We start from the raw sequence: 16,795 nt of genomic DNA on the forward strand, positions 1-16,795 counted from the left end.
TCCATAGACCAATGACTACGGAGTTACCCCAATCGAAGTTCTGAACGAGGTTCGATAGGTGTGAAGTGCGAAGGGCAACATGTTGAGCCAATCTTTGTACGTAACTGTCATCTTCTCAATAATTTTTTTGATATTCTTGTTGGTTTCCTCGACTACTCCATTCATCTCAGTGAGTAGTATGACTTTATCCGAAAAGTTCGTCTTTAGTGGCTTATAGTCAGGAAATGGGTGCTCGACAAGGTGGTTGGCGATGGCTTTTTGAGTAACATAGGTGATGTCAAACTCAGATAATAATAATTACAACTTCGCTGTACGACCTGTTAATGTCGATTTCTCGAAAAGGTATTTTAGGGGGTCCATTATGGCAATAAGCATAGTCGAGTAACTAAGAAAATAGTGATGCAATCATTGAGATGCCCAGACTAATGCACAACAAGTCTTCTCAAACGTTGAATATTTTACTTCGTACTCGGTGAAATTTCTTGCTGAGATAGTAGATGGCATGTTCCTTCCCTTCTGATTCATCATGTTGCCCTAGCACACACCCCATTGATGTTTCTAGTACTGAGATGTACATCAACAGAGATCGTCCTGGAGTAGAAGGGAGCAAGATTGGTGGATTGAGTAGGTATTGCTTGATCTTATCGAATGCTTCCTGACAGTCTTTGTTCCACTTCTTTAACGTATATTTTCTGAGTAGCGTGAAAACTGGCTTACAGATAGGCGTGAGTTGAGCAATGAAACGACTGATATACTGTATTCTTCCCAAGAATGCCCGAACATCTCTCTTTGAAATGGGTGCCTTCATTTTGAGGATATATTTAGTTTTTTCAGATCTATCTTGATATCTTTTCTACTGATGATGAAACTCAGTAGCTTGCCCGATGTTGCCCCGAATACATACTTTGCTGGATTGAGCCTTAAACTGTACTTCCTTAGCCTGTCGAATAATTTTTTGAGATTTATCAGATGGTCTTCTTCAATGTCAGATTTAGCGATCATGTCATCTACGTAGAACTTCATTTCTTTATGGATTATATCGTGGAATAATGCAGTCATTGCCCATTGGTAAGTTGCCCATGTGTCCTTCAGCCCGAATGACATGACTTTGTAGTGGAAATTACCCCATGACGTGATGAATACAGTCTTTTCCTAATTTTTTTTTATCATTTTTATCTGATTATAGCCTAAGAAGCCGTCTATGAACGAGAACGTGCTGTGCTCTACTGTACTATTGACTAGAGTATCGATATGTGGTAGTAAAAAATCATCCTTAGGATTGGTCTTGTTCAAGTCTCGATAATTAATACACATGCGTACCTTCCCATCTTTCTTAGGTACTGGGACAACTTTGGCTAACCACTCAGGGTACGTAAAAACTGCGAGGAATCCTGCCTCAAACTAATACATGGCCTCATCTTTGACCTTGAGGGTCCATTCTAGCTTCAACCTTATCAATTTTTACCTGATCGACTTGTTTTCCGGAGCAATGGGTAGCTTGTGGACGACCAGATCTGTGTCTAACCCAGGCATATCTTTGTATGACCATGCGAAGACATCTTGATAATCTTGTAAGAGTTTGATCATTTCTTCCTTTTGTCGTGACGTTAATAAGGCCCCAATCTTGATGATTCGTGAGTCCTTTTCGATATCAAGATTGATTGAATCTGTATCCTCAATATTTAGTTGAACACCTTTCTTATGACGTTCTATCAAATCTTTGATCTCTTTAGGTAGGTATTCCATTTCGTCCTTAGACTCTTCTTCGATCCCCATGAGGTCAAAGTCGAGTTCAAGATCGAAATCATACTCGTCCCTTTCAAATTTTATTTTATCTAGGTACTCATTTGATGGAGACAGATCCCTTGAAAATTCTTTTTTTAGTTTTTGAAAAATATCTATTTTTTTACCATTTTGAAAAGTTTTTTATTTTTTTGATTTTTGATAAATTTTTGATTTTTGAGGAATATTTACTTTTTTGTGATTTTCTAGATACTTGAAATAAGAAGAACAATCATGCAAATTTATTAGTAAAGATTGGGAGCCCTCAAAACAGTATTTCCCCTAGGATGAGGGCTTGTTATGATTCTTAGGCAACTTGAATTTGCCTAATGGCATTTGTTTGGAGGCTATGGTAGCCTTGAGGGTGATAGGAAATTCTTCCCAATTATTCAAGGTTTCCCCTTCTCTAAGGGGGCGGACGAGATGAGAAAATGATTTGTTGGGTGATTTGGTCGGTGCTTCGGAGATGACCATTATCTCCGATTGATCTTTGTTACGTTGGGGCATAGTCTCCCCAAATTTGGCGGGATGGTGACTGATGCAATTGATGCCAGTGGGGAAGGGTGATTCTTTCTCTTGGCTTGTGGTGATTTTCACTTTTGTAGGCTTTCGGGTAGTCTCTTTTAGATTTTTGTTGGAATCCCCATTGAATAGGATATCAATGCCTTCTACGAAGGATGATTAGGACTCAACAACTGAGTCTTCTTGAATGTGCACAGGTTTGAAATTTATCGTTTTTGGCTTTCTTACTGGTTTTTTCGGCAATGGTTCTGATAAGCGGTCCAGTCTAGTATATGATTTTGGAAAGTTGACACTAATATGAGGAACTCTGCCCAGATTCCAGACATTCGATTCGCAATTTTACTTTCTTTCTAGTCGAAGTTCTTTCTTCTTGTCGTTCATTTCTACTATATCTTTTTTCGTGGGCCTAAACCCCAGACTGAAATAAGAAGTGTGCTTTTTTGCTTCGACTAAAGTAGTTTTCCCTTTTCGTCCTGGTCCCAATCCTTGTTTGGGTCGGTAACCTGTATTCTTCAAAATCCGACCAATCATCAGATTTGTTCTTGATAGTTCTACCTTTACCTTCTCCTTCCCTTTTTCTACATGGTTAACAACAACAAATTGATAGGAATGGTAGAGTACCTTATCCTTTTGTAGACACCCCATTTTTGCATCCGCCTAATTAATCAATTCGTCAACCTGATCGCAAGGATTCCCAATGATGGATGTGTATTCCATTGCTTTACTTTGTTACCAGATTTGTTTCAGAAATCCAGATGAGGTATCTCGAATTGACAAAACCTTAGAAACCACGCTACGCTAGGAAAATACAACCCCAGAAACCTAGAAATCATCATCTTGCAGACCAAAAAGAAGCTTCACGATAAAAATCACTAAAAAATTGACCAAATTACCAAAATACCCCTAACATCAAAACAACCCTAGAGCATACGTTACGCTTAGGAAAACTCTCTCGAACACATAAAATAACAAATCGGAACCAAATAGATCATTTCACCAATTTTAACAGAATTTGACAAAATTATGAAAATGCCCCTCATAAAGTTCACAATCATTTCACATAAAAATTTTCATAAAGGATACAAACCAACATTTCCATTGAATTCCTTATGAAAAACTGATTCTAAAACATCCTAGAACATCAAAAACTGACTTAAAACGTGAAAAGTCCTCTCCGGGGGCAAAACGGTAATTTCACAATTTTCATGATAAAAAATTTCGAAATTAATGAATAAAATATGAAATAATTAAATTTAAACATTAATGAAATTAATTTAAAATTTTGAACCTAAAAAATCGATCAATTGGGCTCTCAGGCAAAATTGTTGAGGGTTCGTGGGATATTTCTTTAAGGACCCCTCCATTTGGGGGTCTAAAGAATTAAAGAAATAATGGAGGGGCCTTCTCCAAAAATTTAAAGTCAATCAAGCAAGACTGTAGTCAAAGTATTAAAGTCAATCAAGTGAGACTAAAGTCAAAATTAAAGTCAATTAAGCAAGACTAAAGTCAAGATATTAAAAGTCAATCAATTAAGACTAAAGTCAAAACATTAAAAGTCAATCAAATAAGACCAAAAGTCATAATAGAGATCTAATTAAATAATAACTCTATCTAATAGAGTTCTAACTTAAAAAATAATTCTACCTAAAACAATTCTAATTAAAACACAATTCTACCTAAAATAAGTCTAACTAAAACACAACTCTAATTAAAAGATCTCTAATTAAACACTAACTCTATCCAAATCAACCCCTAAAAACATCTATAAATAGAGGTGCTCACACCCTATTTTCGGATCAAATAATAAACCCTAAGAGAAGTAGGTCTAGAAGCTCCCCTAACCCCCCATAAACCCTAGTTTTGGAGCCCCAACTCCTTAAGCTAACATCCCTCCTTCAATTTTAGTCTAGAAAACACCCAAAAGCCTTCTAAAAACATCCCCAAATCCGCAACAAATTTGAAGAGTTCAGATTCAAAAACAAGAAGATACCTTACCTCGGAGATCCGAAGTCAAATCCGGAAGCAGAACGAAGCAAGGGAGCACGGTACAAGGAGTTCTTTTTGTCAGATCTGAGGGAACCAAGTCCTTGCCATCGGAAAGGTAAACCTTTTATTTTTATTTGAATTCAGTTTTTTTTGGTTTTAGATTAGTTTTTATCCGTTTAGAGTCATTGATCGGTTCCTAGACCGTAATAACTAGGTGGCGACTCCCAAACCTCAAGGGTCAAAAGCGGATCCGCGCACCCCGCGGATCGAGGGCGCTTTCAGTGGCGACTCCACTGGGGACTATTGAGGATCAGACTTGAAAAACCCCAAGTATAGGGACATTGCCAATGACCTAGTTTTATTTGTTTAGCTTATTTTATTTAATTTTTAGTTAGTTTCATGTTATTGTTTCTTTATTATTTTTATTCTTGTTGGTACGTCATTAATTGTTTGATTCTACTTGGAGCACTTTGATTTAACATATCATCTCTATGATTTAATCAAGGGCCATTCGGAATGATCCTAAATAATATGAGATTTCAAAGGAATAATCTTATTGAGGATGGGATAAGGTTTTTAGATCATGATTTTTTTTACACGTGTAAGTATATTTCGATTAAAAATTTAGGTGTATGCTTGATTCGGTATTTGACCATTTTTCTTAAAAAAAAAAAAAAAAAAGTATTTATTTATTTGTTTTTGTTTTTGTTTTTTTTTAGGTGTTTAGTTTTAGTTTTTATATATATGTAGGCAAGACATGCTGCCTATGGACAGCAAATAAAAATTGGCTTCTTTTGAGTTTCTGTACAGCAACAGTGTGCTGATAAAGGGGGTGTCCGAGTAAAAACCTTGGCGTTATTTTTTACACCCCTCTAATAACCACGAAGTGTGGGTGTGCCACAAATAAAATTTGTTTCTCTCTTTCGCCACATCATCTTCTTAAATCGCTTTCTTCCTAACCTCATCGTCTACAACAGACGAATCTGTTAGAGCTGCTCGATTTCAGACCCAAAAACCGTTGTTTTCTTCTAATAGAGGGTTACAAAACTCTGAATCTTCAGCCCCCTTGTAGCCTATTCGATCAAGAACCATTTAATCACTCCTTTCATTCGACTGTCAACGAACATGAGGGACTGGTTCAGATCTAAATCCGATCGGCCAATCGATTTGGGGTCACTAATGATCTAAAGAAATCATCGATTTCTTCTGAGAGAGGTTGAGACACTCCGCATGATTCATCTATCTATGAAGCTAAATCGGTGATCTCGCCCCAAAGAACCAGAGTTTTTTTTTAAAAAAAGAAAAGAAATTAAATCTATGTTGGTTATTCGAATGAAGATTTATATGGATTTATCTACATATCATTGATACATCGCTGTCAATTTTGTTCGATTTTGGTTTATGTTCTTCGTACCTCATATAGTATATCGATGATGTAGCATTCGAACATGAATCCAGCGCCAAACATAGAAGTTCTAAAATTTTGATTCTGTTTTTCTTTTTGGTTGCTCTTTAAAAGTGGATCGTAAGGGTGTGGGAAATCTAATGGAGTTGAAACCGATTGCTCTCAATTGATTTGTTTTCACGAAATCGGATTTTGCAATTTTGGAAATTTAGCTTTTCTTTAGAAATTTTTAGAGAACATTGATTTGCGTTTGAGATGGATGGCGACGAAGAGAGATTTTCCTTGTTTCTGATTTAACAACACCAAACAATTTAATCGTTGGTTTGGAACCTTTTTCGATTTTTCATGTTTTTTTTTTAAACTTTTGGGGATCAAAACCATTGGATCAGACAGAAGTTCCAACCAAATAAGCACGTTTTCATGAAATAATTGTTTAAATTAACAAATGAAAATTGTGGCTGTTTAGTTCATTGTTAACACACCAATATTCACTTGTGACACGCTGATCCATATGGTGAACAATTATTTATTTTTCTAGAGAATTGGTGTGTTATAAACAAATAATGGGTTGCTAATATATTTCAATGTTATTCTAATTGTGGGCAACCCATTTTGTGGCTGAATGATTTGTTTTTTTTTTTTGACACACTGATTGTTATAATGTCACCTTAATAATTTACGTGAAAATTGGGGTGACACTAGCAAAAGTTCACGTGTCAATAACGATCCACTTATGGGTTAAATTTTGAGGATTTTTTTTAAAATGGGAAAAAAAAAAGGGAAAGGGATTATTTGATTTTAAAGCCTCCATGCTAGCGATTATCCATTTATCTTCGATCCAATGTGCCTTGAAATTTTGAATTATTCTGGACCATCCAAAATGACCCTTGATTGAAACACATAAAGAAATGTGCCGGATTAAATGTTTGCTTTTAACATGGATTTATGCTTGATATATTTATTTTCAATCATGTGGTTCGATTAGTGTTGATTAAATATTCGTGTGATTTGAATGGTGTTGATCTTAATTGAATATTCACATGATTAGAATGATTTTTTTTAATATTCATGTAATCCAATGTGTGATTGGATTGATTGGACCCATGGGCCCATTTGTTTGAAAAAGGCCCCGGGCACACCCCACCCTGTTTTGCACACACCACATTCACGTTTACTGCTTTACTCACTTACACGTCCCATTTAGCCAACGTGACACTAGTGCGTGGCCCGGTCTCTTTGGAGATGCGAAGTCATTCATGAAAACCACAACTCCAGTCACGTACCTTAAGGTATATCAAACTGGGAACGTCAATACCATCCGATCAGGTGATTCTGAGAGGTATATTGATGCACCCAGGCTGGAGCGACCTGAGCCTTTGACCTATTGTAAGCCACACAGTCACATGTCCCGATTGCCAACGTAGTACTAGTACGTGGTCGGTCCCCTCGTGGGATGCCAAACCATTTATGAAAGCTACAACTCTTGACTCGTACTCATAGGTATAAAAGATAACCCAAGTATATCAATTGCACTTCTTGGTCAAAACCGGTGCCTAAGCAAGATCTTGCCCCGCTGTACCCTACTGTACGAGGGGGATAGACTACGTCTATTCTATACGAGAGGTATTTAAGTGGGCCCTTGCTCAGCATTGTGCGCCACCTCTCAACTGGAGATCGAACTGGCTGTTTTTGGCTTCATAGAAGTGAATTGAGGTTTTGGGTTATCACCTATACGGTATATCAAACCAAGTCACCACGTATCGAACGGTATATAGGTGTGCTTGGGCAAGGGTGGCCAGATAAAAATGCATTGCACGTAGTAAGCTTAGAGTCTAGAAACCTTCCCAATAGGTCACGATCGGAATTTATCGTGGGTGTTCCCGGGTTGTTTATTGATTGGAACCTGTTGATTGATGAATGCATGTGAATGATGAGATCCGAGTGCATAATTGATCTCAAGGATAAAAATGTTGCTTTTGAAAAGTAAAATGGGTGCACCGATCCAATAAAAAAAAATCCATTCTTTTACAATAATGACCCAGTCCATCCCGATCCAACAATCATGATGGACCGGGCCATTTAAATCAAAATGGAAATCGAATTTTCAAAGAAGAAAAAGAAAGTATTTTCCAGGAAAAAATGTTTCCCAAAAGAAGTGTTTTCCAGAAAAAGTGTTATTCTCTAGAAAAAATGTTTTCTAAGAAAAAAAATATTTTCTAGAAAATATTTTCAATAAGAACAAGATTTTCCAAGAGAAAATATTTTTCAAATAAAAACTATTTTTCAGAGAAAAAATGTTTTTCAGAAGAAAATGTTTTCCAAAAGAAAAGAAAATGAAGGAAAAATGATTTACAAAAGATATATATTTGCATGAAAAATTATTGAAATATGTTTGAAGTTGTTATTCATTATTTGTCAATATTTTTCAAGAGTGCAGTAAAATTATTTTTCTTTTGAATAATCATTAAATGGATGAATTGTTTAACGGATTGGTGCACAAAATTCTATAAAATCTCAGGGTTCATTTAAAATGTTATCAAGGGGGTGACACTGAAATTGGTTAAATTCACCTTCAAAGAGGTTTAAGGGTTATCATTGTATCTAAGCTCAATCGTCCATCGTCTATCTAGGGTTGTAAATCCGGTCAGTTAGAGTAAACGTCAATATCAAGTCAACAGTCAGAAATGACCTCAAATTTCTCAACATCATCCAGTTGTTCTTTAAAGATCATAGTGCCTCAATCCTGTTGGTTGTAAGCAATGTCTCAGTCCTCAGTCCTAATCAAGCCCATTGTGGGTAGTTGTATTGAGTTTTCATGAGTTATTTGAGTTAGCTCGAGTCCAATTTTTCAATGTCATATTTTCTTTAGATCGAGTCTACTCTTTTCCTATTGAGTCGAGTTAGTTTATTGAGTTTATAGAGGTGTCTGTCGTCCTTTCTGAATTTGATTGAATGAAGAAAATTTTTTAATACCTCAAGCGCATTAAAGAATTAACTAATAATCTAGCTTCAAGGATATATTTTTCTCCTGAACAAGAAAGATAAGAGTCGGGCTCAAGAAAGCAAAGGTTATTGACCTCGGAACAGAAATAAATTCCTAAAGAGATTCAAATAGAAACCATCTTATCTCCAGAAGAACACAAGGGGATAATGAATTTTCTTAGAAATTTCGAAGACTTGTTCACGTAGGCCTATGAGGATATGTTAGGTGCAAGTTTGGGTGTTGTCTAACACAGATTATATATTGACTCGTCTATATCGATGGAATCAAAGAAGATGTTATAAAATACATCAGCACTATCCTTACTACATCTTGAGTTGCAAATCACATATTATCAATCGATATGGGGATACCTTTTGAACTGATCTCTGATAATGGGTCGTACTTCAAAGCTTAAATCATTACTCCGTGTTCAAAGTTGAAGATCCGGAATCACAAATCATCCTCCTACCGTCCTCCGATCAATGGAACGGTTGAAGCAGTTAGTAAGAGTATCAAGAGTATCATCAGGAAAATGAGTCAATAACATCGAGATTGGTCAGAAAAATTATCATTCACGCTATGGACATATCGAACTTCAATTCGACCCTCTATTGGATCTACTCCCTACTCCTTAGTGTATGGCATGGAAGCAGTCTTGCCAGTTGAAATGGAAATTTCGTCTCTCGGGGTCTTATTGAAAAATCATTTGTTAGAAACAGATTGGGTTCGTCAGCAGTATGAAGAATTAAACTTGATCGAAGAAAACGAGTTAAAGCCATGTGCAAGCTTATCTAAGAAGAGTCACCCGTGCATTTGATTAAAAGGTCAAAGCTCATCATTTACAAGTCAAGGATTTAACTATCAGACTTCAAAAAAAAATTGAACACTCCTCCTCGACTATAGGAGAAAGTCTGAATCCAATTGGAGAAATTCATCATCAAAGAAATATTACCAGGAAAAGCTGTCAAACTTCAAGATCATGATGGAATCGAATTACCAGAACCAACCAACCTTGACCAAGTCAAACGGTACTACATTTAAGGAGGCCATCTTTGGCCGAATCAATTTCCTTGCTACCCAGTTCATTATCTCCTTTCTCAGCCTTTTGCAGCCTTTTTTATATTGTGCCTTGTATTTCTTAGCCCGATCACCTAACCTAGGAGAGGGAAGTTTCGAACTACGTCTTGGTCTGATCCTAAAATTCTGGGGTACGTAGGCAACCTGAGAAGTTACTTCAGGCCCGACCACATCAAAATAAAAAAATGTATTTCCCACACAATATAAAAAAAAAATCAAGAAAAAAATTCAAAAGAAAAGAAATATCATTCAAAGTGGGAAAGAAAATTCAAAAAAAAAAATAATTTAAAAGGAAATGCCACACAAGGGGCATTTGGGTTTTTGAGCCTCAAAATCCCTTTCTTTTTATACCCAATCCTAAGCCTACCTATAAAAGTCCTCCTAAGTACCGTACGAAAAGTTAAGGAAGGTAGCAAAAGAATGATCAGACAGCAACTCCAGAAGTTCAGAAAAGAAAAAGAAGATAAAAAAATGATGAAGCCTGCTAAGTTGGAAACCCGAAAAGGGCGACTTAGGCAAAAATTAAGGCAAGCTCGCAAGGTTGAAAATCTGAAAGGACAACTTTGGCAACAATTAGAGCCAAGAAAAAAAAGGAGCTCGCTAGATCGAAAACCTGAAAAGACGATCTAGGCAAAAGTTAGAGCAAGCTCGCTAGATTGAAAACCTAAAAAGGCGATCTAGGCAAAAGTTAGAAAAAAAAAAAAAAAAAAAAACAGAAGAAAATCCTAAGTTGAGAGCGGTCCGAGCTGAAACATCAGAAGTCCGAATAATCGAGTTCAATACCTAGCTTAAATCAGGCATAGACTCAGAAGCCACAAGTATCTTGTCTACGATCGATCTGAAAATTCTTACTTTCCCAAGTGAACCAAGGGAGATAAGGGTGAATTCTATGATGAGTCTTGAAAGGAAATAATTTTGTACTCTTGCGCCTGACTCAAAACCTTCAATAAAATTAATCAAAATTAAAAGTTAAGTCTTTATTGCGCTTATGGTAATCAATTATTTCAAACCTTCATACAAAGGGCATTTTCTTTCTTCTTTTCCCCTTACACTAGGGGCATTTTTTATATTGCACGATGTGTTCAATTATTTTCAAGGCCATGTTCATTGTCAAACAAGAGGCGTTTTGCTTTTGAGCAATGTTAATCCTAAGAGATAACGAGAACCCCAAATTTAAGATAACCCTCTTGATAACAGTTTTTCGGAAAACTTTTGAGGTTCAAAAGAAATAAAAAACTCAGGTTTTAAATTCATAAAACATTTGGATAAATCCTTGAGGTTCAACCAAAAGCATTTTGGATCTCACATAAAGAGATATGACATTCTTTCGTTCTCTAGATTCTTTTCAAATCCAATTATTCTTGGAATCGATCATTTCTCTTCCAGATTCATTATCTTCCAGATTTATTCGTTCTCCGGTTCGTTCCAATCAGTTTTCTCCAAATTCGTTCATTCATTCCTCTGTCAGTTTTGCTCAGTTTCCGCCAAGGGTTAACTTGGATTTTGCTCACTTTCCGCCAAGGGTTATCTTGGATTTTGCTCAGTTGCCGCCAAGGGTTAACTTGGATTTTGCTCAGTTTCCGCCAAGGGTTATCTTGGATTTTGCTCAGTTTCCGCCAAGGGTTATCTTGGATTTTGCTCAGTTGCCGCCAAGGGTTATCTTGGATTTTGCTCAGTTGCCGCCAAGGGTTATCTTGGATTTTGCTCAGTCTCCGCCAAGGGTTATCTTGGATTTTGCTCAGTCTCCGCCAAGGGTTATCTTGGATTTTGCTCAGTTGCCGCCAAGGGTTATCTTGGATTTTGCTCAGTCTCCGCCAAGGGTTATCTTGGATTTTGCTCAGTTTCCGCCAAGGGTTATCTTGGATTTTGCTCAGTTGCCGCCAAGGGTTATCTTGGATTATGCTCAGATACCGCCGAGGGTTTTCTCGGAACTATGCTCAGATACCGCCGAGGGTTTTCTCGGAACTATGCTCAGTTACCGCCGAGGGTTTTCTCGGAACTATGCTCAAATACCGCCGAGGGTTTTCTCGGAATTATGCTCAGATACCGCCGAGGGTTTTTTCGGAACTATGCTCAGATACCGCCGAGGAGTTTCTCTGAACTATGCTCAGATGCCGCCGAGGGTTTTCTCGGAACTATGCTCAGATACCACCGAGGGTTTTCTCAGAACTATGCTCAGGAACTATGTTCAGTTTATATTCAAATTATGCTCAGTTTATATTCAAATTATGCTCAGTTTATACTCATATTATGTTAAATTTATGCTCAGGTTTTACTCAGTTTCACACAGTGCACACACTTGCACATTTGCACTTTTTAGTCAGGGAGAATTCTCTAAAATTCAAGGATCTGACACCGTCAGTGAGAGTTTGCGCTCAAGGACCTGATAACCTTTTGATTCGGGGAGAGCTTTATTCTCAAGGATCCGAACACCTTGACAAATTGCTAAATCAGGCTGCAAAATGAACTGTCACTAGCTTTGGCATTCGGATATCGCACTAATCTACCAAGATAGATTTGCTATCTAGTTTGCTTCAACCCTCTGCCAAAGAGGGGCATCTGTAGACACCCCATTTTTGCATCCGCCTGATTAATCAATTCGTCAACCCGATCGCAAGGATTCCCAATGATGGATGTGTATTCCATTGCTTTACTTTGTTACCAGATTTGTTTCAGAAATCCAGATGAGGTATCTCGAATTGACAAAACCTTAGAAACCACGCTACGCTAGGAAAATACGACCCCAGAAACCTAGAAATCATCATCTTGCAGACCAAAAAGAAGCTTCACGATAAAAATCACTAAAAAATTGACCAAATTACCAAAATACCCCTAACATCAAAACAACCCTAGAGCCTACGTTACGCTTAGGAAAACTCTCTCGAACACATAAAATAACAAATCGAAACCAAATAGATCATTTCACCAATTTTAACAGAATTTGACAAAATTACGAAAATGCCCCTCATAAAGTTCACAATCATTTCACATAAAAATTTTCATAAAGGATACAAACCAACATTTCCATTGAATTCCTTATGAAAAACTGATTCTAAAACATCCTAGAACATCAAAAACTGACTTAAAACGTGAAAAGTCCTCTCCGGGGGCAAAACGGTAATTTCACAATTTTCATGATAAAAAATTTCGAAATTAATGAATAAAATATGAAATAATTAAATTTAAACATTAATGAAATTAATTTAAAAATTTGAACCTAAAAAATCGATCAATTAGGCTCTCAGGCAAAATTGTTGAGGGTTCGTGGGATATTTCTTTAAGGACCCCTCCATTTGGGGGTCCAAAGAATTAAAGAAATAATGGAGGGGCCTTCTCCAAAAATTTAAAGTCAATCAAGCAAGACTGTAGTCAAAGTATTAAAGTCAATCAAGTGAGACTAAAGTCAAAATTAAAGTCAATTAAGCAAGACTAAAGTCAAGATATTAAAAGTCAATCAATTAAGACTAAAGTCAAAACATTAAAAGTCAATCAAATAAGAACAAAAGTCATAATAGAGATCTAATTAAATAATAACTCTATCTAATAGAGTTCTAACTTAAAAACAATTCTACCTAAAACAATTCTAATTAAAACACAATTCTACCTAAAATAAGTCTAACTAAAACACAACTCTAATTAAAAGATCTCTAATTAAACACTAACTCTATCCAAATCAACCCCTAAAAACATCTATAAATAGAGGTGCTCACACCCTATTTTCGGATCAAATAATAAACCCTAAGAGAAGTAGGTCTAGAAGCTCCCCTAACCCCCCATAAACCCTAGTTTTGGAGCCCCAACTCCTTAGCTAACATCCCTCCTTCAATTTTAGTCTAGAAAACACCCAAAAGCCTTCTAAAAACATCCCCAAATCCGCAATGAATTTGAAGAGTTCAGATTCAAAAACAAAAAGATACCTTGCCTCGGAGATCCGAAGTCAAATCCGGAAGCAGAACGAAGCAAGGGAGCACGGTACAAGGAGTTCTTTTTGTCAGATCTGAGGGAACCAAGTCCTTGCCATCGGAAAGGTAAATCTTTTATTTTTATTTATTTTCTTATCTAGGTTTTAGCAATGTAATTTACTTGGGAATTTAGTAGAGACCGGCTTTGGCCGGGCGGGGTTGGTGCCTAACACCTTCCAACCCCGTAACTTGATCCCCGAATTCAGTTTTTTTTGGTTTTAGATTAGTTTTTATCCGTTTAGAGTCATTGATCGGTTCCTAGACCATAATAACTAGGTGGCGACTCCCAAACCTCAAGGGTCAAAAGCGGATCCGCGCACCCCGCGGATCGAGGGCGCTTTCACCTTTGTCATTTCAATGTCAATGAATGGCACGTCTTGAGCTCTCCTAGTTGGAATAAGATTATCTTCCAATATTGATATCATCCTCTGTCCTACGATGAATTTGACTCTCTAGTACAAAAAAGAAGATACAACTCCTGCTATGTGGATCCATGGTCTGTCCAGCAGCAAGTTAAAGGTTGTCGGTATCTCCATGACTTCAAACGTTACTTCGAATGTACACAGGCCTATTGTGATCGATAAATCTACCTCTCCCAAGGAGTCTCTTCTCGAGCTATCGAAATCTCAAATGACCTTGTTGTTGGGTTTGACATACGACCAATCTGTCTTGAGTTTTCAGAAGGTTTCAAAAGGACATACATTGAAAGCTGAGCCATTATCGATTAACACCCTGACAATCATCATGCCCTTGCACATGACCATAATATTCAATGGTTCGACGTGTCCCCACCCTTCTGGCATGAATTCACTTTCTGTAAAGATAATGGGATTGGGGGCCATGATCTGACCTACTATCTACTCCAACTGTGCTACTGAGGTGGTCATAGGTATATGTGATTTTCCCAGACTTCTTAGCAGTGCTTCTTGGTGTTCCTCTGATTTCTGTAAAAGACTTAGAATGCTGATCTGAGCCGGATGCTTGTTCAGTTGGTCCAGGACATTATATTCACTCTTGCGAATGAGCTTAATGAAGTTTGTAACCTCTTTATCCGATACCTTAACCTTATCTTTTTTCTAAACATTTTCATACATCTTGCCCTTTCCCTTTTTCCTCATTTTTTCTTTATCTGTCACCTCTTTTGTGGTTTCTTTTCTAATGCTTACCCCTTTTACTGATAACTTTTGGCACTTTCCTGTCTTTTTCATATGACCAATGTCAGCCACCATTGCTTTATTCATGGTCTCAACCCCTACGGTTGTGGTGATGGTGGTCTCGTAGCTCCAGGGAACCGCTTGGTTGGAGCTATAGGGGAATGGTTTGGGTGAGCGTATGGTCATTGGAGGTGGATTGAATTTTACGTTAAGAGTGAGTGGTAGAGGTGATGACTTGGATGTGGTGGTGATAGGAGAAGTTATGTGAGGAGTTGATGGAGTGTATGGAATGACGAGTGGTGGATGTGAGGATGAGGTATATGAAGGGGGGGCCGAGTTATATTTTGAGGACTTGGCAATGTGTAAGGTATGATGAGAGGTGGTTGAGTGGTAGCATTGAGATCTTGATGAGTAGGATGGAGGGTGAGGTTGGCCATTCTTAGTGGTAGATGTGAATGTTAAGATGAGTTGGGCGCGTATTAGTTGACAATGTTGAATATTGGTGTTTTTGGTCCCTGGGTAAAATGAATTCTTATCTTTGACCTGACAGGAGCTATCAGAGCTGACGAATTAAAGTCTGGTTTTTGAGAATGGCATTCACACTATGCCCTTCTCCCCCTTCATTGTGAGTAGGTAGGGGATTTTGGTTGATATTCTGTTGTTGAGTAGGGTTCGCTGGTCCATCTAGTATGAGAGCCTTCCTGTCTATCAGGTTTTGTACCTGATGTTTGAGGTTCCAACACTAATCTGTAGAATACCCTGGTACACCCATATGGAATTCACATAACAAACTAGGATTGTACCCGGGTCCCCTCGCAACCTCTGGATTTGGTGGTCTTTTCATGAGATACTCTCCCCTGAGCATTATTGAAAGCAACTCTGACAACGACATGGGTAACCTGGTAAACACCCTATTAACTCTGTTAGGCCGTGCTTGCTAACCTTGCCCATACTGTGGTGTCTGTTGTGCAACCAGTGGAAGGTTTGGTCGAAATTGATTCTGAGGTGTAGGGGTCCAGACTGGTGGAGGTGTTGCAGCCCAAAAAGTTGACGGAGCTTGTGGTCTCGGTGATGGTGCTTGAATGAAGAGGGGTCAATTTGATGGTATATTGTTAACTTGTGTCTCTTCTCTCTTCTTCCCTACCGACATTGGTTTTCTCTGAGAGGGGATCCCTGTTGCTGTTCTTAAGCTTGTAAAGTCAAATATCAGACCAGTTTGGATCCCGTCCTTGACTTGGCCTGCTACCTATACTAGATTTGAAAATGTGCCCGTAGTGTGCCCCACCAGATGAGTATAGAAGGCCTGCCCCAGTGTCGAGATAAACGTGGTGTTCATCTCTTGTTCGGTCATCGCAGGCCTTACTTGTGAGGTTGACTCTCTCCACCTCTGTGCATACTCTTTCACCGTTTCGTTCTATTTTCGTGTCATCTTGGCCATGTTGTTTCGATCTAGATCGATATTCGTATTGAATCGGTAATTGTGCCATAACATTTCTGTCAGGTCTTGCCAATTATTGATGAGAGTGTGGTCCAACCTAGAGAACCAATTGAGTACCGGTCTTATTAAGCTTTTTTGGAACAACTATACCAATAGCCTGTCATCTTCTTCGTATTGGCACATAGATTCGCAATATAGGTTCAGGTGTGACAGAGGACACCTCAGCCTGTTATACTTTTCAAACTCCAGACACTTGAAGTTGGCTAGTAATTAGGTATTGGGGTAGAAATAGAGGTCCTTGAACTGAGTTCCACTCATAGTATTGAAGCCTTTCATCCTCCTTATTTCTTCTTGTAGAGACTCGATTTGGTGAGTCAAATTTTCATTAGTCGTACTTTTGGTTTTTGTGGCCCTATACTCGCATTCGTCATTAGGAATGACCATCAGGGGTGATCGATTCTATGGAATATAGAGCGGAGGCCCTTG

This window comes from Akebia trifoliata, chromosome 15, assembly GCF_017979445.1.
Source record: "Akebia trifoliata isolate Shusen 1 chromosome 15, ASM1797944v1, whole genome shotgun sequence".
NCBI classification, from domain to species: domain Eukaryota; kingdom Viridiplantae; phylum Streptophyta; class Magnoliopsida; order Ranunculales; family Lardizabalaceae; genus Akebia; species Akebia trifoliata.